At 41.0% G+C, this 24082-nt stretch overlaps 1 protein-coding gene across 6 annotated transcripts in view; it reads left to right on the top strand.

Moving 5' to 3' along the window:
* THRB (thyroid hormone receptor beta) overlaps window positions 1–24082 on the top strand; it is a 439267-nt gene that overhangs the window by 100641 nt on the left and 314544 nt on the right. The gene's annotated exons all lie outside the window — the stretch shown is intronic.

Raw genomic sequence — 24082 nt, 5'->3', positions numbered from 1 at the left:
CTATACATTATTAGAAGATGGAGACTCTAGTTCCTTGGGCTATATAGTAGGTCCTTGTTTATCTTTTTTGTATATAGTACATGTTAATCCCAAACTCCTGATTTATCCCTGTTCCCCTTTGGTACCTGTACGTTTTTCTTCAAAATCTGTGAATCATAGGAGCTTATGCCTTTTAAAAGTTGATTTCTATGATTGCGGTGGCATGGATACCACATTCTCTGTTACTATTAGACTTGTATTCAAAATCTTTTGTTCCGAAATGCACGATATTCTCCTCTTTCTAAGAATTTTAATATTTATCAAGCATTTCTGGGCATCCTGCACTGTGCAAAGTGCTTTAATGAATTGTTTTATTTAATTTTTTTTACCATGGTCTTATGACATACACTAGATGCTATTTTTCTCATTGTACAGCTAAGGAACTTAATAGTAAATATTAGTCCATGGCCCAAGAGCAGACAGCTAACACCAACATATGGCAAAACCAGAACTTGAATTTGATCTGTATGAATCCAGAGTCCACACTCTTAACTGCTATAGTACTCTGCCGCCCAGAAGTCATTGTCACAAAAAAATGTATATTATTTTTAATTTCCAAGAAGAATAATATAATTTTCTTTCTGTTATCATACTTGATTAAAAACAAATAAACATGATACCCAGATATCTTTCATGTCACCTAAACCTGAATTCCTACAGAAATTTTGTCTGTGCTAATTTAACTTGAAGTGGGACATTCATTCCTCTGTTTTCCTTAAATGAGTCTTCAGTTTGTGTCTGGAGAGGGGTTCATGTTTTGAGTAATTGTATTTCACTGTCTGTGGCAATACGGTACTTAGAACATGTTCAATGATGTTTTAAAGAAAGCAATTTACACCACTTCCTTTAGAAGACTATAAGTTAAAGAATGATAGAAGGTGTCAAACCATAATTATATCGAGGGTTTTAGTAGCCTCATAAACCACAAGAACAGAAATACCAAGAAAAATTTTTTCAACTGCTGCCAACAAAGTTTCGTTTGCTGGTTCTATTTTTGCAGCATTGATGGAAGTAATACAGTTAGGTTGACATTTTTATAGAGGATGGTTTACTGTTCAAATAAGCTGTGTTGTTTCATCAGCTTTATTTTCTTTATGGATAAGGTTTTTTCCTTCTGTAATGATTTGAACTATGAAATGAAAATGTGTCTTGTGGGTTGGATTATGGCTCCAGAAGACACAGTTTAGCTGATAGAAAGGTCTTTGCCACAACCACAGTTGATGTTTACAAATACACATCCCTTCTCGTTTTTAATGCTGTTTCTGTATTTCTTAATGAATCTAATCACAGAAAATGTGTCAGATGGAAATGAAAACTTGGTCTCAAACATATGCTTGGGTTTCTGTTAGCAGGAAACAAATGTCCAAATGCAATTGCAGACAGGCTCGCACACGTCCTTATACACACACTCAAGTTTGGATCCAAGTAGTAACCTGGGGACACGCAGGCACTCAGAGCCAGATACTAAACATATGTTGAAATTCGGTGTGATCACAGCAGCTGAGTGGCACAATATTGTTTCATTCCATCTGATGCTGGGGGAGAAGCCAAGTGACAGCGAGTCATAAAACAAATGCCATCCTCCTTACGGAAGCATGAGGTTTGAATAGTGGAGGAAATAATAGATCAGTGTGTTTCAGCGTGACTTTCTTGTCATTGGCAAATTGATAGATACAGTTCTGTTCTGTAAGAGAATGTAGGCTAACCTTTAAGGGTTGAGATATGTGACATAAAATTGCTGATACTTGATATTTCTGTCCTATAGGACAAAGTATATCTATCACACACCATAAAAAAATAGTATCTGCAAATTCATAGAGTTCAGTATGACAAAATAATATCTATTATGTTCCTTTCCCCCTCAATTTCTTTATGTGTTTTTTTTTAAAAAGATGACAGTGTTAACCATCTAAAAAGGCATAACTGAAAGATGGGCCTTACTGATACAAATAACTTGTATATGGGTCAAGTTTTTTTTTGCAACTTATGAGATATAATTAACATGCAGCACTGTAAAAGTTTAAGAGGTACACAGAATAATTGACCTGCCTACATCATGAAATAGTTACTGCATTAAGATTAATCATCTTGTATACAAGACACAGAGTTAAGGAAAAAGAAAAAGGCACATTTTCCCTTGTGCTGAGAACTCCTAGGATTTACTGTTTTAACAATGTTCATGTATAATGCATGGCAGTGTTAATTATATCATTAATCTTACAACTGGAAGTTTTTACATTTTGACTGCCTTCTTTGCTATACAAAGATATCACATTATTATTGACTGTTCCTCCACATTGCACATTTCATCCCCAGGACTGATTAATTTTGTAACTGGAAGTTTGTTTCTCTGAATTTCCTTTACCTATTTCATTCATCCCCACAGCACTGTCCTCTATGGCAACCACATGTTTGTTCTTGGTATCTGTGATTCTGTTTCAATTTTATGATGTTTTCTCATTTGTTTGGTTTTTGTTCACTTGTTTTACAGATTCTCTATGCAAGTGAAATCAGGGTATTTGTGTCTCTGACTTATTTCACTTAGCATAATACCCTCTAGGCCCACCCACGTTGTCTCAAATGAGAGAATTTCACTTTTATGACTGAGTAATACCCCATTGTCTGCATATGCTACATCTTTTTCACCCATTCGTCCATCGGTGGGCCCTTAGGTTGATTCTGTATCTTGACTATTATGAATAGCGCTGCAATGAACATAGCGATGCATCTATTTTCCCCAAATTAGTGTTCTTGTTTTCTTTGGCCACATGCCCAGACGTGGAATTTCTGGATCATATAGTAGCTCTATTTTTAGTTTTTTGAGGAACTTCTGTATCATTTTCCACAGTGGCTGCGCTGATTGACATTTCCACCAGCAGTGCGTGAGGGTTTCTTGTTCTCCACATCCTCACCAGCACCTGTTATTTGTGGTCCTTTTGATGATACGAAATCTGCCGGATGTGAGGCGATGTCTCTCTGGGGTTTTTATTTGCGTTTCCCTGATGAGTCCCTGATGAGTCTTGCTTCTTTTCGTGTGCTTGTTGGCTGTCTCTATGTGTTCTTCGGAAAAAATGTCTATTCAAGTCCACTGCCCGTTTTTAATCAGGCTGCTTCTTTTTTTGATGTTGAGTTGTATGAGTTTTTGTATATTTTGGATAATAACCCCTTATCAGATGTTTATAAACATCTTCTCCCATTCAATAGGTGAATTATAGAACTATTTGTTTTGGTTCTGTGCAAAATGCCATTGGTATTTTGATAGGGATTGCATTGAATCTTCAGATTGCCTTGTGTAGTATGGTCATTTTAATAATATCAATTCTTCCGTCTGTGAGAATGGAAAATCTCCCCATCTGTTTGTCTCATCTTTAATTTCTTTCACCAGTATCTTAAGGTTTTCCAAGTATAGGTCTTTTATCTCCTTGGTTAGAGTTATTCCTAGGTTGTTTATTCTTTTTGATGCAGTTGTACATGGGGTTGCTTTCTTAATACCTCTTTCTGGTAGTCCATTTTTAATGTATAGAAATGCAGCAGATTTCTGTATTCATTTTGTATCCTACAACTTTATTGAATTCATTTATTAGTTCTAATAGTTTTTTGGTGGTGTATTTAGTGTTTTCTATATAGAGTATCATGTCATTTGCAAACAGTGACAATTTTGCTTCTTCCTTTCCAACTTGGATTCCTTTTTCTTTTTCTTGTCTGATTGCTGTGGCTACGACTTCCAATATCATGTTGAATAAAAGTGGCAGGAATGGGTATCCTTGTCTGTTACTGAATTTAAAGGAAAAGATTTCAGCTTTTCACTGTTGAGTGTGATATTGGTTATAGGTTTGTCATATATGATCTTTATTATATTGAGAGATGTTCCCTCTGCATCCACTTTATAAAAAGTTTTTATCATCAATGGATGTTGATGTTTCTGCATCTACTGAAAAGTTTTTCAAGACATTTTTATCCATGAATTCCCTTATAAAAGCCAAAGTTAGAATAGTTATTCATCACTAGCACATGTCACAAAAAATGAGAATTAAAATTCTTTCAGACCTTTCTCCTTTGAGACGTTTGGCTAATGGGCAAAATGTAATCCCAGGGAAAAGTAAACAGGGGCCAAATGATAACTTCTTGAAAAAATTCTATATCATGTTAATAAGTTACAGGTAGATGAAATGCTCTGTAAATTCATGGGATGGACATGCCATTGGAATTATTCAGCCCAACAGTTCTCTGCTATCCAGTGAGAGGGCCCAGCTCCATGTGGATTGGTTACCATAAGCAGTGAGAGGGCCCAGCTCCATGTGGATCGGTTACCATAAACAGTGAGGTATGTTTTATGCAGTTTGTGTCTAGTACTCAAAGTACTAAAGTTAACAAATTATTTTTTCTTTTATAAATTAGAATAGATTTTAAATTATCCTTCTCAAAATGCCACACTAACTGAATAGCATTTCAAATCGGAAAGAAGTATACCTTCAGATGGCAGGTCTAGTGCTATATATGTGTCCCTTGGAGATACCCATGGAATACAAGATATTTTCTTGTGTGAAAATAGAGGTGATGTTTCCTAGCAGAAAAAGTTTACAATCTGCACATCTAGATACCTCCTTCAAACTTTTCTATGATCAGTAGAGATGACTAAATTCATAAGCAAAAGGTTACTGGTGTTCATGGAATCAGCAAAGGGCCATAATCTTCCAAGGCATTTCTCCAGGACATGGAGAAGCCTGAGGAAATGACTGCACACTGTTTTACATTTTTCGTAGCTGACTGCTTAGAGCTCTTGGATTCTGTCTCCTTCCTACGAGGAGAGCCCAACACCACTGCCCACCCACTGCCAAAGTTTGTTTTCTCTGAGCTCAGTTTATCTAAAGTGGCCATGCTCCAGGAGTTGACCTTTTCTTTCTTTGGATGTGCTAATATCATGGATTAAGCTCCGTGGTTGGTCTCAGTCCAGTGGCTATTCCCATAAACCCAAGGAAGTGTTAATTAATTCAGTGCTTGCAGGAGAACCTTATTCCTTTATCTGCAAGCTGTTATTTGGAGGGGTGGGGACCCTCCACCATTGTTCTCATTTACCAAGAAACTTAAATCTAAATCTGACTCTAATTGTTAATGTTCTTGTTGCTGTCACTATGCAATTTTGATACCTCTCTATATTATTTAGTGGGGCAAGTTGACACCGTATCTCATTCTCGTGATCTTCATTTTATGTAACTTTTTTTATCACTTAAAATTTGTATAAATTTATCATCTTAGCAGCTGTAAACTATTCTAGGGATAAAAGGTATGATCATTCCCCTTTTGTTTCTTTTGCAATACAGGAAAATCCTAGTAAAGGTAACACCAAAACCTTATTAATCAACCTAGTAGGTTGAAAAATCCCAAGTAAAATGCCAGTGGATTCAATCAGGTAAACCTTGAACACAATAACAAGCTATACCCAGAGGAGCTGGTTCTTAGGAACACAAGAAATTTTACTAATAGAGAAATTTATTATGAAATTCATGTTATCAATAGACTAAATGAGAAAAAATGTTATTACCTCTATAGATGCTCTCCAAAGTGCTTGATTTAATATATGTTATTGATGAAAACTCTTAATGAAACAGAGAAGGCTAATTACATAAAATTGTAAAGATTATTTGAAACAAAGATTAACTATTTCATTTAATCTTTGTATTTACTTGTAAAATTCTGTACATATTTTCATTAAAATGAGAAACAAGAAAGTTTTAAATTTATTATTTTTTCAATAAAATTAGGTAAAGTGATCAGAAAGGAGAAGTTAAATAAGTCCCTATTTGTCTATATTATAATTTTAGAAGAATCAACTGAAACAAACAAACAAAAGTATTGGAACTATAAAAAATTCAGTTGGGAACTATTTAGAAAATATACAGGAAAATACAGAGTACTTATTTGCCTTAATCAATGTAAAAGTAAGGAAGAAATCACTGTAGCGACCCTAAAACAGAAAATTACTAGAAATAAATATAAAAAGGAATTTATTAGGATATATTGAAAAATTATAAAATAATTTGGAAGAAGATGAGATTTAACTGGGAAACATTCTATACCCCTCGATAAAAAGAATCAATATTTTAAAAATTAAATTCTTCCCAAAGTAACACAACATTATAATGCAACTGCAGTCAGAATCACTGAAGGCTTTTTCAGCTATAGGATAAAATGATTTTTAAATTTATGTTGAATAAAATAAAAACAAAAGTAACAAGTAAGTCATTTAAAAATCAGTGTGAAAAGACAGCCTTCAGAATGGGAGAAAATAATAGCAAATGAAGCAACCAACAAACAACTAATCTCAAAAATATACAAGCAACTCCTACAGCTCAACTCCAGAAAAATAAACGACCCAATCAAAAAATGGGCCAAAGAACTAAATAGACATTTCTCCAAAAAAGACATACAGATGGCTAACAAACACATGAAAAGATGCTCAACATCACTCATTATCAGAGAAATGCAAATCAAAACCACTATGAGGTACCATTTCACACCAGTCAGAATGGCTGCAATCCAAAAGTCTACAAATAATAAATGCTGGAGAGGGTGTGGAGAAAAAGGGAACCCTTTTACACTGTTGGTGGGAATGCAAACTAGTACAGCCACTATGGAGAACAGTGTGGAGATTCCTTAAAAAACTGGAAATAGAACTGCCTTATGATCCAGCAACCCCACTGCTGGGCAGACACACTGAGGAAACCAGAAGGGAAAGAGACACGTGTACCCCAATGTTCATCGCAGCACTATTTATAATAGCCAGGACATGGAAGCAACCTAGATGTCCATCAGCAGATGAATGGATAAGAAAGCTGTGGTACATATACACAATGGAGTATTACTCAGCCATTAAAAAGAATACATTTGAATCAGTTCTAATGAGGTGGATGAAACTGGAGCCTATTATACAGAGTGAAGTAAGCCAGAAGGAAAAACATAAATACAGTATACTAACGCATATATATGGAATTTAGAAAGATGGTAACAATAACCCGGTGTACGAGACAGCAAAAGAGACACTGATGTATAGAACAGTCTTATGGACTCTGTGGGAGAGGGAGAGGGTGGGAAGATTTGGGAGAATGGCAATGAAATATGTAAAATATCATGTAGGAAACGAGTTGCCAGTCCAGGTTCGATGCATGATGCTGGATGCTTGGGGCTGGTGCCCTGGGACGGCCCAGAGGGATGGTATGGGGAGGGAGGAGGGAGGAGGGTTCGGGATGGGGAACACATGTATACCTGTGGCGGATTCATTTTGATATTTGGCAAAACTAATACAATTATGTAAAGTTTAAAAATAAAATAAAATTAGAGAAAAAAAAAAAATCAGTGTCTCCAAAGTTTAAGAACAATTATATTAAAAGAGAAAATCTGATCAAGTTTTTATATCCAATATAGAAATTTTTGCAATGGAATAAAAACCACAATGTTAAAAGGTTATAAATGTGATGGGAAAACATCCACAAGACAAGATTTCTTTAATATACAAAGGTATCTTACCAACAGGAAAGAGAAGGAAAGAGACAAGCATTCCTATGGAAGCCACGAGATCAAGGGCCCGCAAACCTTTGCCAGAAGAGACAGACAGTAATCCCTTGGCTCTGCAGGCACCACAGTCTCTTCTGCAGCTACTCAGTCTCCCCTTGTAGCACAGACGTAGCCACAGACAGAGTGTCAACAGATAGGAATGACTCTGTTCCCCAGGAACTGTATCTCCAGCAATGGGAAGTGGGGTGCAGTTGGCTCACGGGGCAGCCGTGTGCCGAGTCCTGCAGCAGGCCTTCTGCAACTTGTTTACTGCTGTATTCTAGACACACCTAGAAGCTTCTCGATACATCTAGAAGCAAGTACGGTATGTGCAAGATGTTCGGCCAACATGTGGTGCACGAATAGAAAGAGGACAACACACAAAATCAACAGTAAAATAATACAGAATTGTTCAAACTGACATAATGAAAGAAAGGCAAATTAAAGCTATGGCATATTTTCTTACTCTCAGATACACTGGCTTGGTTTGTTTCTCTTAAGCAGTAATTCTTAAGTTTGGCAACAATATGCATGCTAAATCACGTCAGTCGAGTCCGACTCTTTGTGACTCTATGGACTGTAGCCCACCAGGCCCCTCTGTCCATGGGACTCTCCGGGCAAGAACACTGGAGTGGGTGACCATGCCCTTCCCCAGGGGATCTTCCAGACCCAGGGATCAAACCCGAGTGTCTTATGTCTCCTGTGGAGAAGGCAATGGCACCCACTCCAGTACTCTTGCCTGGAAAATCCCATGGACGGAGGAGCCTGGCGGGCTGCAGTCCATGGGGTCGCTGAGGGTCGGACACGACTGAGCGACTTCACTTTCACTTTTCACTTTCATGCATCGGAGAAGGAAATGGCAACCCACTCCAGTGTTCTTGCCTGGAGAATCCCAGGGACGGGGGAGCCTGGTGGGCTGCTGTCTATGGGGCCGCACAGAGTTGGACACGACTGAAGCGACTTAGCAGCAGCAGCAGCAGCACCACCTGGGAAGCAGGTTTTTGCTATCCTCGTGTGCTGCTAGTAGGTTTTTTTTTTTTTTTTTGCTCTTATCTTTCGTTACATATACAGAGAAAAGTATAGAAAGTAACAGAAGAGTAGACGAGTATCTGTGTATTCACTCACTCCCTAGATCAGCAGTTCTCAAATTATTTGATCTCATTTATAAAAATTATTGAGAACCACAAAGAACTTTTGTTTGTTAATGTTTATAATGTTTACCACATTTAGAAATTAAAACAAAATTTTAAATATTTAATTCATTTAATATAGCAATAATAAAATCTTTATGTGGTAACATAAAAAAAACATTTCTTGACAGTACAATTTTCAAAGTCAAAAAAAAAAAAGCAATATTGAGAAGACTGATGCTGTTTTACACTTTGGCAGATCTTTTTAATCACTGGCTGGAAAGAAGTCAGCTAGATCCTCATATCTGCTTTTGAATTCATTCTGTTGTGGTATTTTTTATTGTTGAAGTATGTGAAGAAAATCAATCCTCAAGCAGTTATGTAGTTAGAAAAGGGAAACATTTTAATAGGCTGGTAACTGAAAATTCTATTGGATATTACACCAACATTCAACAAATGGTAGCTGCAGTGAGTAATCTGAAACCCTGTCACTGAACTTTTCAGACTCTGTGACATTAAAACCCACTCATTTACCCTGCACTTTGAGTGGATCTTCCACTCATGCATGATTTTTTTAACATCATGCGCTGACTGAAGCCTGGCGTGCTGCAGTCCGTGGGGTCGCAAAGAGTCGGACACGACTGAGCGACTGAACTGAGTGAACTGAGCATTTGGAAAATGCTTTCCTGATGTACACATGTTACATTATACAATATTTAAGAACCCACCTGCCAATGCACGAGACACAAGAGACATAGGTTCAGTCCCTGGGTCAGGGAGATCCCCTGGAGTGGGAAGTGGCAACCCATTCCAATGTTCTTGCCTGGAAAATTCCATGGACAGAGGAGCTTGGCAGGCTATAGTCCATGGGGCCGCAGAGAGGCGGACACGGCTAAGCGGCTGAGCACTCCTTGTATCACATCTCCACTGACCTCAGAAAAGTCTCTAACAGTTAGGCATCTGCCACGCCCACGTGGTAGATACAAGTTTTCTCAAATTCTAATTTTCATTTGCAAGCTCTAATTTTGTCATGGGCAACGACTGTTACCGGTTGTTTTCTTGGAAGTGACAGGCGGTTCAGCCGAGTCTGAATAACCGTAATTGGGCTCTCACGCATTCTTTCAAGAAAAATGATGTTCTGTGGAGAAAAGCAGGTAGTTCAGTTCACAATTCAGATGATCACACAAGTACTTTTCCCTGAAGGCAACAATCCAGCATAGAGGAAGAGTGCTGTGGGCATATTTGCTTTTCTGTTACTCAGCGCGTTACTGAAACAGCATTCGTAAGTTGGGATTTAATGAAAAGAAATGTTACTGCTTCAGCAAGGAGCTGTTTGAGTAAACCTGGCTTATCTCATTTTGTCTGGGGTTTCTGCAAGGGCCTGGGGTGAGGAATGCAGCCCCCTACTCACCTCGTTGGCTCCAACAGCTCGGTTTGTGCTGACACCACAGTTTTACCCAACGCTGATAGTGAACCGTCAGTGGCAGATGTCAACATGCGGGAAAAGACAGATCAGCTCTTGGTATTAATGTGAAAATTATTTTGACCTCAAGGACATCCTGCAGTAAACTTGGGGCCCCCAGAGGTCCTCAGACTCACTTTGAGAACTGTGCCCCAGATTGGGCATCTGTTGATATTGACTTTGTTTTCTTCAAACCTGTTTATTAAGAAACTAAAATATTACAGATCTTAATGAAATCCCTACCTCTCTTCTCCCCCCATGTTGGAGTTAGTGTACCCTTTCTGCAGGAGGTTTCGTAATTCCCCTGTGTGTAAACACAACAGTATCTCTTTATAGTTCTTTCTTATTTTACAAAAGTAATTTCATTCCGTATGTATGCTTTTACCGAGATTTTTTTCATTCAATATTATGCCGTTTTGTTTTTGAGAGAGATCTCTGTTGATGTAACCTAGTTCGTATGTTTTACCTCATGTATTTTTCTCTCTTTATTCCTGTACTGATGTAGCCTTAGACTATTTTCAGCTTTTTGCTATTAGGAACATTCCCTTAAGCAAGAGTCGCTTTAGGTTGTAGACCATGACATGGAATTCCTAGATACAGAAGCATGCACACAGTCAGTTTTCCATTCCTATATTCCTAAATTTTCTCCAATACAGCGATACCAATCTACAACCTAATGTGGTTCTTGGTTTTGCATTAAAAAAATTACTGATTTGGCTATGTAGGGTCTTAGGTGAGGCATTTGTGGCCTAGTTCCCTGACCAGGAATCAAACCCGGGCCCCTTGTGCTGGGCATGTGGAGTCTTAACCCCTGGGCCACCAGCGAGGTCGTCTAAGGAGGCTGTTCACTGGTCTTCTCATTCTGGGAGCAGTTTGGCGATGTATGTCAGATACCTCAGGAGAAAACACAAGTTTTGAACTAGAAATTTCAATTCTAATAATCGGCCATTAGGGATCAATGCAAGGATTTTTTTTTTTCTTTTACAAAGTTGCTTGTTGTATTGTTATTTGTAGAGGGGAAAACCTGGACAACAGCGTCTAGAGGATCAATATGTACTCGCTGCTATATGTGGAATGGATAACCAGCAAAGACCTGCTGTAGCACAGAGAACTCTGCTCAGAATGTCATGTGGCAGCCTGGATGGGAGGGAAGGTTGGGGGAGAATGGACACATGTATATGTATGGCTGAATCCCTTTGCTGTCCACCTGAAACTCTCACAGCAATGTGAATTGGCTATACTGTAAGATAAAAAGTTTTTTTTTTAACATAGATGATTAGTTACATATATTTTAATACCTTTGTATGAACTATGATGTTATTTATGTCCTAATTTTGTTTAATATTATTTTATATCATTTTATTTATCAAAACGGGCAATAGAAATACAGTTAATTTTTATTTTCTTTTTTTGCGTGTATTTTTATTGGTATTTTTGAAGAAACAGAAAGCAAGGAAGGAAGAGCAGACCATAGGTTAGCAAATAAATCTTAAAACTTTATCCCAAGCTAAGTGTCAGTCAGGCCAAAAAAGTAGAACGTGTCCCAAACTTGACACTGAAGAGTTGTCATTTGAGAGCTTGTTGCAACCCTCAGAGGTTTTGATTCTGTGGGAGCAGGGATCGAGGAGACCCTGAAATACATAGACCTCACACCTTAAGAAATACTCATTTAGAAACTGTAGCTAATTTGATCGGATGAGCCCGCATTCATGAAAAATCAGGAGTCTTGTCGTTTTCAAATTCCCGCAGGAAGAGACCAGCAGTGTCTGGGGACAGTTCTGGTGGGGCCTCCCTCTTCTCACACAGGCCTGGAGCCAAAGGCCGGAGGCTGGGCAACCACATCCTGAAAGCCTGCCCTTGGCATTCTTTGCTTTCTCTGGGCTGTTGGCAGCCTGCCCGACACAGACAAGGTCACGCCTGCAGGTGCTGGCCCCAGGTGCTCGGCCTCTGTTCTCTCCCATCCCTCCTGCCTGTTCTCTGGCACCTGGGTCGCTTTCTCTGCGGAGCTAAGCTTCACAACTTTGAGCGTTAGAAGATATAAATTCCTGGCCCCCAACCCCCGTGCTTCAGATGCCATAGGTCTGTGCAGGGCCCAGGAATATGCACTTGTAAGAAGCTGCCAAGTGATACTGAAGCTGCTGGCCCTGGAATGCACTGAGGTCAAGGCCGTCAGGGACTCAAGGGGCTGAACGATCAAATGTTAGTGATTAGAGTTCCTATCAGATGGCCATTCGGAAATGCAGGCATGGATGCAGTAGCGGTAACAGCGTTCCTAGTGGTGGTAACAAGTGGAAAAATGGCAATCGTGAAAATAGTAACATTAGTAATAACAAAAATAAATGAGAACCATTTGTCTTCCCGTGTCTTGACAAAAGTCTTGAATATGGTCTTAGCAGAATAGGGACGAGATTTCCAGTGCAAGAAATGTTATGAAATCACTCATTTAAAAAATATGTCTGGTGGTCCAATGGCTAAGAATCCGCCTTGCAGTGCAGGAGGAGACATGGGTTCGATCCCTGATTGGGGAGCTAAGAGCCCACCTGCCAGAAAACCAAAACTTAAAACAGAAACAATATTGTAACAAATTCAATAAGGACTTTAAAAATGGTCCACATCAAAAGAGAAATCTTTTAAAAAAAAGTCTCTTTAAATGGATATGTTATATTTCCAGTGAAAGCAAGGTCTTGAAAAACATACCAGGCCTTATGATCCAGAAAAAGCTGTTTCTTTTCCTCCTGCAGGGTATTATTTATCTTTGGCTAATAGATTCAGCCAAGCCATTTTTATAGCCTCATATGCTATCAAAAAAAGTGTTTTTATTCCTCAATCTAACTACCCTCTTTCTCAACCTATTTCATTAATCCTGCCTTTGGAAGCCAAGTATAAACTAAAGTCTAGATAAAACGGATTTTTTTTTTAAACCCATTTGTGTTTTTCCTTTTTGTGTTAAATTATGAATACGGTAATTGGCAGTTAATGAGATGTAAGTGCGGTAGCCTCGGACACTTTGGGTTACGCAGGCCTCTGCACCATTTTCCTCTGGCCCTCATTTCCCAAACTCCAGACCTATAATTATGCCAAAATTTATCCAAGCCAGAAAATATTTTGTTTTTCCTTGTTGCTACCTACAGACCATAAAGTTATGGAAAGCAGACACGCAAAACTAATTTTAACCCCTCAGTGAAAATTCTGAGAGGCAACTCAATAAGATATAATTAAAGGTGTATGAATCATAGATGTCAGAATCTCTGAGACATCTAGAAAGCATCTGATTCAGCTGTTTGGCTGAATGTATCAACCCCATTTTGCAGATAAGTTAGCCAAGGCTCAAACAATTAAAATACAGATGAAGCTCAGATTTGAACTGAAGATCTATCTGATCTTAAGACTTGTGCCATGTCAGAAGGGGCATGGCAGCTGCTCTTTGCCACTCTGAAGGGTTTTCTTTCACTGCAGCCTACCTTGAACTCTTTTTTTTTTAATAGGCTTATAAAGTTGAATCAAATATTTGATTCATGTAGTATCTTCTAATGACCGTGTCCTTGCATGAGATATTTTGATATACTAAATTTATACATGTACCTGAGTGAGGAAGATACATGCATTCATTTGTGTAAAAAAGTCCAGGTCTCATGTTTACATTGAAAATGTCAATCTTCGTTTCTACTCAAGTGCTAATCTTTCTAAAAATGTCCCTGACATTGAAGGACAGCCAAAAGGCAGTAACTTATTAGAACCTTGGGTTCAGATTACAAATGTGTCTGGCAAGCTCTGTGTTAAAGTTCAGATTATCTCGGAATTATTTTAAATATTTGTGCAGGAACACTGATTAGTTTCCTAACGTGTTGCCTCATAACCATCCACTAACAACCACCTTGGTCTCCAATCGCTAACTCCAAGGGCTCGAGTCAGTTCTCAGCAGAGCTACTTGCTTCAGCGTTTGGAAGTCATATGATGTCTTTACACTAGGACTTGGGAAGCGTTGGCTCAGAAAAGGAATTTGACATCTATTTTCACTTTGTTCTTTGCACAGGAGAGCTGAAAAGGAAGTTCTGATGAGGTAACGTCCTTCCCTACCCCTCCTTTTTTGTAGTTACTATTTCCTGATGATTTACCTTGAAACTGGAGACGAGAGTGTGACGTTGGGGAGAGAATGCTGGTGTGGGAGTCAGGATACCTGGGATTGCGTTCTGGCTCTTTCAACTCATGATCTTAGGCAAGTCATGGATTTTCTCTGGGTATTGGTTTCTATAAATGCAGAAGTGACACAGGCCACTGTTAAGCTGTGAGTTCAGCCAAGAGAAGTCAAACCAGCTCTCAGACCACAGATCCAGCGATGGGTTAGGCAGACCACCGCCTCCCTTCTTGCTTATCTTTTGGCAAGACTGGCTTCCTGGGCAGCAGCCAGGCAGTGATCCTGGCCTGCACTCTGCAGGACTCCATGCCTGGTCCAGAGCCTTTCTGTCACCGTCTTGAAAGTCTTACTCATTTATGAACAAGTACCCTGCATTTTCATTTTTCTATGAATCAGACAAATCACGTCTCTGGCTCTGCATTTTGGAAATACATTTCTTGCCAGGTGTCTACCAGTTGAAAAAGAAAAAAGAGTCATTAACTTCAAATTTGCCACTTTTGCCACCATTATTTCTTTTGGGTGGGGCTTCCCTAGTGGCTCAGATGGTAAAGAATCTGCCTGCATTACAGGAGCCACAAGAGACACTGGTCAAGATCCCTGGGTCGGGAAGATCCCCTGGAGGAAGGCATGACAACCTAATCCAGTATTCTTGCCTGGAAAATCTCATGGACAGAGGAGTCTGGCAGGCTACAGTCCTTGGGATTGCAAAGAGCTGGACACGACTGAGCAAAGATAATAATAATATCTTTTGGGTAGACTGGGAGAGTAAAGTATTTGCAAAAATATAAATGTGGATTGTTTGGTTATTTTCAGTGATCTGAGGTTTGTTGAAGGGTGTTTGTCTTTTTAATTAAAAAAAAATTATTGAGGTATAGTCAGTTCACAGTGTTTCGGGTGCGAGGTGCTACAGATGCATGTCGTTTCCCAGATTCCTTTTCATTATAGGTGATAAGAAGATCCTGACTAAGTTCCCTGTGATACACGGTAGATCCTTGTTGTTTGTCTATTTTATATATAGCAGTGCTATGCCCTGAGTGATCGTCTAAGTTTTCCTTCTTCCGTTCCTTGTTGCCCCGGTTCAGTCCTGCTAGAGCCAGGCAGTCAGTTGTAGTACAATGTAGAAGACCCTGGACAGACTAGGGAGGAGGCTTCTCTTCCACCAGCAGTGACTTTTTCTGATCAAGTGAGCTTCTCTCCGCTTTGAGGCTAGGCCAGCCACCTCGCAGCGGAAGAGGTCAATTCTAGGTGAAAAGGGGCCGCTGTATGTGGTGACGTGTGCACGCATGCAGGGCCACCTTGATTGCATGTGTTAACACTGATGAAAATGACTCTTATTGCAAAGAAAATGCACATTCTTTGTTTACTCATCACTGCATGCCAGAGATGAAAGAGCAAAGCAGACAAAGGGAACGCTTCTAGGTACTCACTGAGCACGGGATGGTTTTACACTAGGAGTCTACTTTCAGAAGCTTGGAGGAGGTCTCCAAGCAACCAGACAGGCAATGGACATATCATAGCCCTGATAATACCCTTCTTTGATGGGCCACTCCAGAGTGTGTTCATTCAAAGCATTGAAAACACCAAACCAATCTTCGAACACTCCTTTTTTCTTTTACAAATGCAGTGTTCATAAACTTCCAAGGGGCTGTCTTTTTCCCCTCAGTTCATAAAAGTTTTCTTCTATTTACTTAAAACTTGATAGTAGCAGACTTTTAATTATATTAACAATATCTGAATGTTTTAAAGTATTTAGTTTTTTCCCTTCATAAAACTAAATTTAAGTGACTGTATGGTGAGTTCTAACTGCTGTCTGACTTTTGACTTAGATATTGGAAAACGTGTCATTTTTATTCTTTAAATCACATAAACCGGTATTTTGATTCACAACTGTGCTTAAAAAACAGGGTAGAAAGAACTGGTCAGTTTCTAAAGGGAACACAATTGGCCACTCAACATTTTTCTATGTGGTATTGATAACCAGCAAAGCAATAGTCTCAGCTTGCATTTTTTGGGTCCCTGTATTCAATTGGGTCAATGTATTCAATGCAAAGAAAGGCAATGCCAAAGAATGCTCAAACTACCGCACAATTGCACTCATCTCACACGCTAGTAAAGTAATGCTCAAAATTCTCCAAGCCAGGCTTCAGCAATATGTGAACTGTGAACTTCCTGATGTTCAAGCTGGTTTTAGAAAAGGCAGAGGAACCAGAGATCAAATTGCCAACATCCGCTGGATCATGGAAAAAGCAAGAGAGTTCCAGAAAAACATCTATTTCTGCTTTAATGACTATGCCAAAGCCTTTGACTGTGTGGATCACAATAAACTGTGGAAAATTCTTCAAGAGATGGGAATACCAGACCACCTGACTTGCCTCTTGAGAAATCTGTATGCAGGTCAGGAAGCAACAGTTAGAACTGGACATGGAACAACAGACTGGTTCCAAATAGGAAAAGGAGTTCGTCAAGGCTGTATATTGTCACCCTGTTTATTTAACTTATATGCAGAGTACATCATGAGAAACGCTGGACTGGAAGAAACACAAGCTGGAATCAAGATTGCCGGGAGAAATATCAATAACCTCAGATATGCAGATGACACCACCCTTATGGCAGAAAGTGAAGAGGAACTAAAGAGCCTCTTGATGAAAGTGAAAGTGGGGAGTGAAAAAGTTGGCTTAAAGCTCAACATTCAGAAAACGAAGATCATGGCATCCGGGTCCCACCACTTCATGGGAAATAGATGGGGAAACAGTGGAAACAGTGTCAGACTTTATTTTTCTGGGCTCCAAAATCACTGCAGATGGTGACTGCAGCCATGAAATTCAAAGACGCTTACTCCTTGGAAGGAAAGTTATGACCAACCTAGATAGCATATTCAAAAGCAGAGACATTACTTTGCCAACAAAGGTTCGTCTAGCCAAGGCTATGGTTTTTCCTGTGGTCATGTATGGATGTGAGAGTTGGACTGTGAAGAAAGCTGAGTGCCGAAGAATTGATGCTTTTGAACTGTGGTGTTGGAGAAGACTCTTGAGAGTCCCTTGAACTGCAAGGAGATCCAACCAGTCCATTCTGAAGGAGATCAGCCCTGGGATTTCTTTGGAAGGAATGATGCTAAAGCTGAAACTCTAGTACTTTGGCCACCTCATGTGAAGAGTTGACTCATTGGAAAAGACTCTGATGCTGGGAGGGATTCGGGGCAGGAGGAGAAGGGGATGACAGAGGATGAGATGGCTGGATGGCATCACTGACTCGATGGACGTGAGTCTGAGTGAACTTCGGGAGTTGGTGATGGATAGGGAGGCCTGGCGTGCTGTGATTCATGGGGTCACAAAGAGTCGGACACGACTGAGTGACTGATCTAATCTGATCTGATCTGATTCAATGCACTGAATCAGTCCGAGATAAATCATTTTGATGAAGTTAATTTATTTTTGATCTATTGCTTGGGCTTTTGGTGTTTTATCCAAAAAAAAAAAAGGCTTTGTATACCCCCAGATAATGAAAATTTTCTCCTCTACTTTCTTCTAAGATTTTACAGTTTTAGCTTTTCCATTTAGGTCTGTAATCCACTTTGAGTTACAGTTTTTGTACACGGTGTGAGGAAAATATCCAACTTCATTCTTTGGATGTGGATATGCTAAATGAGTTTTGAAATAGCCTCCTCACTGGTGGGCCGTGACCATCTTGCTGGAAATCAGCTGTGTGATGAACTTCACGGGGCTTGGCATATGGGGCAGCTAATTCCAGAGAAGAATCACCAGCAAATTGCAGCTTCTTTCTGCTCTACCCCAGTGAACCCATATTCTGGCTGGAAGCCCAAACACACACCTGGGACCCCCAGAGAACACCGTTACACAGTCTCTGGTCTGAGGTTTCCCTGCTGGGGGCACCTAGGAGTCAGGGGAAGAGTGATAGCCACCATCACCAAAGGCGTCTGAAGGAGCTGAGTCATTTTGCATGCTGAGCCGCACAAATGCACGCCGGGCGCAGGCGTGCCCTGTCCAGCAGGAAGCGCCAGGCGCACCCCTTCCGGTCAGGAAAGGCTGTGCTGCCATCTGAGGAGGTTTCATTGCCTTGTGCTCCTTCCTGTGTGAATGAGAGAAGGCTCCTGACAGCTGTGAGGCAGCCATGGTTTCCTGGAGGGTTATGAGAATGTGTTATCTAGAAACGCTTAAGGAAAGAGTAGACAGGTCCCTGGTGGTCCAGTGGTTAGGACTCAGAGCTTTCAGGGCTGTGGCCCCAGTTCAGTCCCTGGTTGGGGAACTAAGACCCTGCAAGCTGTGCCACCGGAAAAAAAGAAACAGTAGGCAAATCACCCCTCTGGAAGACCCTCGAGTCAAATAGTGCCCAACGCAGAGGGGAGTGTCGCCCATCCCAGAGCTCTGTGCTGCTCGGAGGGTGGCAGGCAGGACGGAGAACGGTCCCACCAACAGGAAGGGAAACGGCCCGCAGTCGGGCCACCGACGGCAAGCCCACGTTTAGGAGCGAGTCATGTTCCTTCCTTCTCTTCAGCTCGATGGGTACTGATACTCATGCACAGAGGTTCATCTTTCCCAAACAGCCTCTGCATGCTTGTTTAGGAAGGGAACGTACCTGGCAAGGGTCTTACTGCGTCCTCAGCTTTAGGCGGGCACGTTCATGCCTGCTTTCGGGGACTGTGTTAAACTTCCATCGCTTCCTGGGAATCCTCCCAGGCAAATCCCATTTTATCCCAAGAAGGCAGCAAATATTCACATAGAGCTGGGTCCATATTATACAGTCAGGGTAATTTGCAGTGAAGTATTTAAATTCTTTGAGCCTCATCCTCCTCTTTAAATTATAGGAATATAAAAATCTTTATTCATGGTCATTATTGGATAAACTGAGATAACGTGTAAAATCTGTGGCCCACATTGTGAGTTATATACTTTATTCCTTTCTCCCTTTCAATACCAAAGATAAAATGGGCCTCCCGTTTCAAAACTCATATTTTGGGCCTTCAATCCAAAGAATTAAAAGGACTGTCAGCCAAAATGGAAGTTGGGTTTATGTGTGGACACGTCAGATCTCTCTCCTGTATCCTTCTTTTCCTTCAGTGATCTTAAAGCCTACAGGACCTTGCTTCACGGGGTCTTCCTGAACCTTAAGAAAAACATTATTACTATCCATAACTTTGGTGATCTGTCGGCATTTCAGAGAATTACCCAGTGATTTAAAATAACAAATATATATTTTCTTTGGTCTGAATATGCAAAGGTGAAATGCAACTGCCTGACCTAAGGTATCTGGTCAGGTTAAGCACTGAGATATATGACCTTGATGAGTACTAGCTTTCAACTGGTGACCCAGAGCTTGTTTATGCAGGTATTTGTTGGCCACAAAGCTGAAACCAAGCCCAAGTTTCCCTGTTGGTTTTTGTTTTTGGTGGAGGGCGGTGGGTTCATTGTTCAGCAGGAATATTTGTTTGTCAGTGGGAGGGAGCATTTCTCATGACAAGGATGTCAGGTCTGGCACAGGGAGGCTGTTCTAAACAGGCGTGGGATCTGGTTCTTCAGGCGACCTTGGCTGTTTAATCCTCCCCAGTGCTTCCTTGTTTTTCTGCCTGATCTGGAGGTCCTGGTCTTCTGTTCCAGTGCCACCCTGTAATGTCCTAAAGGTCATCTGTAGGATAGCAGACGCGAGGCATTTCGTTCCAGAACAGTGTAGACATTCAAGTCGCGGTGTCTCTAGATTTGTATTCCTGTGTAATTCAGCCCAGTTGTTCTCTGCAAAACCCTCATGTTTCCCTAAGGACGATGTGTCAGAAATTGGGAACAATGTAAGAACTCGGAATGAGTACGAATCCAAAGAAACAGTAATCCAGTAACAAATTTAGCATTTGTTTTCATTAGGCCACATTATCACATATGTCTTTTCTTAAAACTTTGTGCATGTAAGTAGAGATATTGGAAAAGTAGAATAAACTACTTATTTTTCCCATGAAGAGAGGGCAGGGGTATACATAAATTCCCAGCAGTACATGTTCCAAACCTCTGAACGTCCTTTCTGGAATTTGGCCTGGTATATATAAATGTAGACATATGAGTACAAACGCTACTCATATAACTATAAATATGTCAAGCCTAAACTATTTGATTCTGCAGTGCAGTCAGTTATAACTTACAACATTTAAATATACTCCCTATTTCTACTGGAGTTCAGAGCATCCCCCTGAAAAATGTAGGACTTTGCTTTATAATAGGAAAAAAAGGCCATAGAGAGTTATTTGAGGATGATTTACAATTGAATATAACTTTAACATTTTTAGGTAGAGAAGTCCATCATGTTACTTTAGATTCAATTCAGAATTTTCATCTGGAAAAAAAATTAGCCAAATCCTTAATAATTCAAAAAAATAAAAAATACTACATATTTTTCTAAGACTTGGAAGAAATAAAAGGGGGGTTTCCAGGTTAAATAAAATCTAATGTGTGGTTGTAAGAATCAAATAAAAAGATTCACCGAAAAAAATGCTGTGGAAATGGCAACATACTCAAGCAGGATAGCAGGAGGGCTCCACTGAGAGCCTAGCGCTAAGGAGTCTGGCTTTGTGACTACATTCCTTACGTCTCAGTTCCAGCATGACTGCTCGTGTGTGAATTACTCGGTCTCTGTGTCCCAGTCTCCACATCTGTTAAAATAGGGATCTCAGTCATTCTCATCAGCACATGTACAATTTTCAGGGTGATGCCTGGCTATTCAGTTCAATTCAGTTCAGTCACTCAATTGTGTCCAACTCTTTGCAACCCCATGAATCGCAGCACGCCAGGCCTCCCTGTCCATCACCAACTCCCGGAGTTCACTCAGACTCACGTCCATCGAGTCAGTGATGCCATCCAGCCATCTCATCCTCTGCCGTCCCCTTCTCCTCCTGCCCCCAATCCCTCCCAGCATCAGAGTCTTTTCCAATGAGTCAACTCTTCGCATGAGGTGGCCAAAGTACTGGAGTTTCAGCTTCAGCATCATTCCCTCCAAGCCTGGCTATTAGGACTCCTATTTCAGGATGATGCCTGGCTTATAGGAAATGGGTGATAAAAATGATGCTGCTGATGAAATGATGGCAGGAGATAGGTCAGCTGATCCTAACTGTTTAAAGAGAAGTAAACAGAATACTAGAAACAAATTAGATTTGGAATTGGAATGCAAAGGGACACCTCGTTCATAAATAATTTCTAAGTTGAGACAATTGTCTTTCTTGATATTGGTGGAAATATTAGTGCCAAAGAACTGATGCTTTTGAGCTGTGGTGTTGAGAAGACTCGTGAGAGTCCCTTGGACTACAAGGAGATCCAACCAGTCCATCCTAAAGGAGATCAGTCCTGGGTGTTCATTGGAAGGACTGATGTTGAAGCTGAGACTCCGGTACTTTGGCCACCTGATGTGAAGAACGGACTCATTGGAAAAGACCTTGATGCTGGGAAAGACTGAAGGAAGGAGGAGAAGGGGATGACAGAGAATGAGATGGTTGGCTGGCATCACTGACTTGATGGACATGAATTTGAGCAAACTCCAGGAGATGGTGAAGGACAGGGAAGCCTGGCGTGCTGCAGTCCATGGGGTGGCAAAGAGTCGGACATGACTCAGTGACTGAACAACAACATAGTTTAAAAATGAAAGATATTTTTGAGCAATCATTGCACATTTACTACAAAGTCATGAAGTGGCAGAAGATGCGGTGTACACACACACACAAACACACACACACTGTGATAATATGCAGATGTAAAACACAAACACACACACAGTGTGATAATGCTCAGACGTAAAAAGGAACAAAACTGGGTCATTTGTGTTGCTGTGGATGAACCTAGAGTCTGTCAGAGGGAAGTCAGTCAGAAAGAGGAAAACAAGTATCATATAGCAATGCATCTAGAAAAATGGTACAGATGAACCTATTTGCAGGGCAGGAATGGAGCCGCAGAAGTCCAGGATGGACTTGTGGATGTGAGCGAGGGCGGGGCGGGGGCAGGGGGACGAATTGAGAGAGTGGTATTGCCATATATACTCTACCACGTGTAAAACAGACAGCTAGTGGGAAGCTGCTGTATAACACAGGTTGCTCAGCTCAGTGATCTGTGATGACCTAGAGGACTGGGATTGAAAGGTTGGAGGGATGTTCAAGAGGGAGGGGAGATATGAATACCTACAGCTGATATGGGGCTCCCTTGGTAGCTCAGCTGGTAAAGAGTCTTCCTGCAATGAGGGAGACCCCGGTTCAATTCCTGGGTCAGGAAGTTCTCCTAGAGAAGGGATTGGTTACCCACTCCAGTATTCTTGGGCTTCCCTGGTGGCTCAGATGGTAAAGAATCTGCCTGCAATGAGGGAAACCTGGGTTCAATCCCTGGGATGGGAGGATTCCCCAGAGGAAGGCATGACAACTCACTCCAATGTTCTTGCCTGGAGAATCCCATGGACAGAAGAGCCAGGCAGGCTACAGTCACAGAGTTAGACATGACTGAGCGACTAAGTTGGAGAAGGCAATGGCACCCTACTCCAGTGCTCTTGCCTGGAAAATCCCATGGACGGAAGAGCCTGGTAGGCTGCAGTCCATGGGGTCGCTAAGAGTCGGAGACTACTGAGCGACTTCACTTTCACTTTTCACTTTCATGCACTGGAGAAGGAAATGGCAACCCACTCCAGTGTTCTTGCCTGGAGAATCCCAGGGACGGGGGAGCCTGGTGGGCTGCCGTCTCTGGGGTCACACAGAGTCGGACACAGCTGAAGCGACTTAGCAGAGCAACTAAGCACATAGCTGATTCAGGCTGTTATATAGCAGAAACTAATACAGCATTGTAAAGCAATTATACTCGAATTAAAAAAGACCAAAAATGAAAAAAGTTGACTATATCAAACACTGAGTTTATCATAGTCCTCTGGACTTGGGTAGGAATTGCATCTTTCAGAATTAATTTAGGATAATACAACATTCAGGAGGTCCCAATAAATACAGTCAAAATTTTCAGTTTAAAAAAAAAAAACATAGTAAGAAATCACTGTCCATTATGAGATGATGACTTTGGATCATAAACAATTATCCCACAATTATGAGCTGATGACCTTATTCACGAACATTAGACCAAAAACAGCCCGATTCCAAGGAGAGAGGGACATCTCTCCCCAAGTTTGTCAAAGCTGAACTACAGTTATTCCTTATGACTCTGACCATACTTTGCCACCCATTTTCTAAGACAGTGGTTAAACCCTCCCCACGGGAAAGCCAGAGTCTCCGGGTCTTCACCTTCCCATGGCTGGGATGCGTGTTGTAGCGGACACACAGCCAAGCTTCCGAGTCCCAGCAGCTCTGCCCACTCGGGCCCCGCCTCACATCTCCGCAGGCCCCACCCAGCTGGCACACACTTGAGCTTCGTGCGGGGCACCTGGCCCTCCTCCTGCCTCGGACACAGGCTAAGGCCGGCCCTGGACCGGCTCAGCGCTGCTCCCTACCCACTGAGGCACGTGGTCTGCGGGGCTCTCAGACCTGCCAGAGTCGTCCCGGCTGGCCCGGAGCCCAGGCTCTGAGCGGTTAACGCTAAAAATGGAGAATTGGAGCCAATATTCTTCCTGGGATTGTCTTAACTCCAAGCGTTTAAAAATAATGCATGTATACATTATATATTATATATATATATATATATATATATATATATATATATATTCAGGAGAGCCTCGGGAAGCAGCTGGGCTGCTGAGAGGCTGAATGGAAACAGAGCAGCTGTGTGGGTCTTAAGCCCTGGCTGGCTGTGTACC

Source organism: Bos mutus, chromosome 27, assembly GCF_027580195.1.
Source record: "Bos mutus isolate GX-2022 chromosome 27, NWIPB_WYAK_1.1, whole genome shotgun sequence".
Lineage (NCBI taxonomy): Eukaryota > Metazoa > Chordata > Mammalia > Artiodactyla > Bovidae > Bos > Bos mutus.
This window is presented reverse-complemented; position numbering and strand designations above follow the sequence as displayed.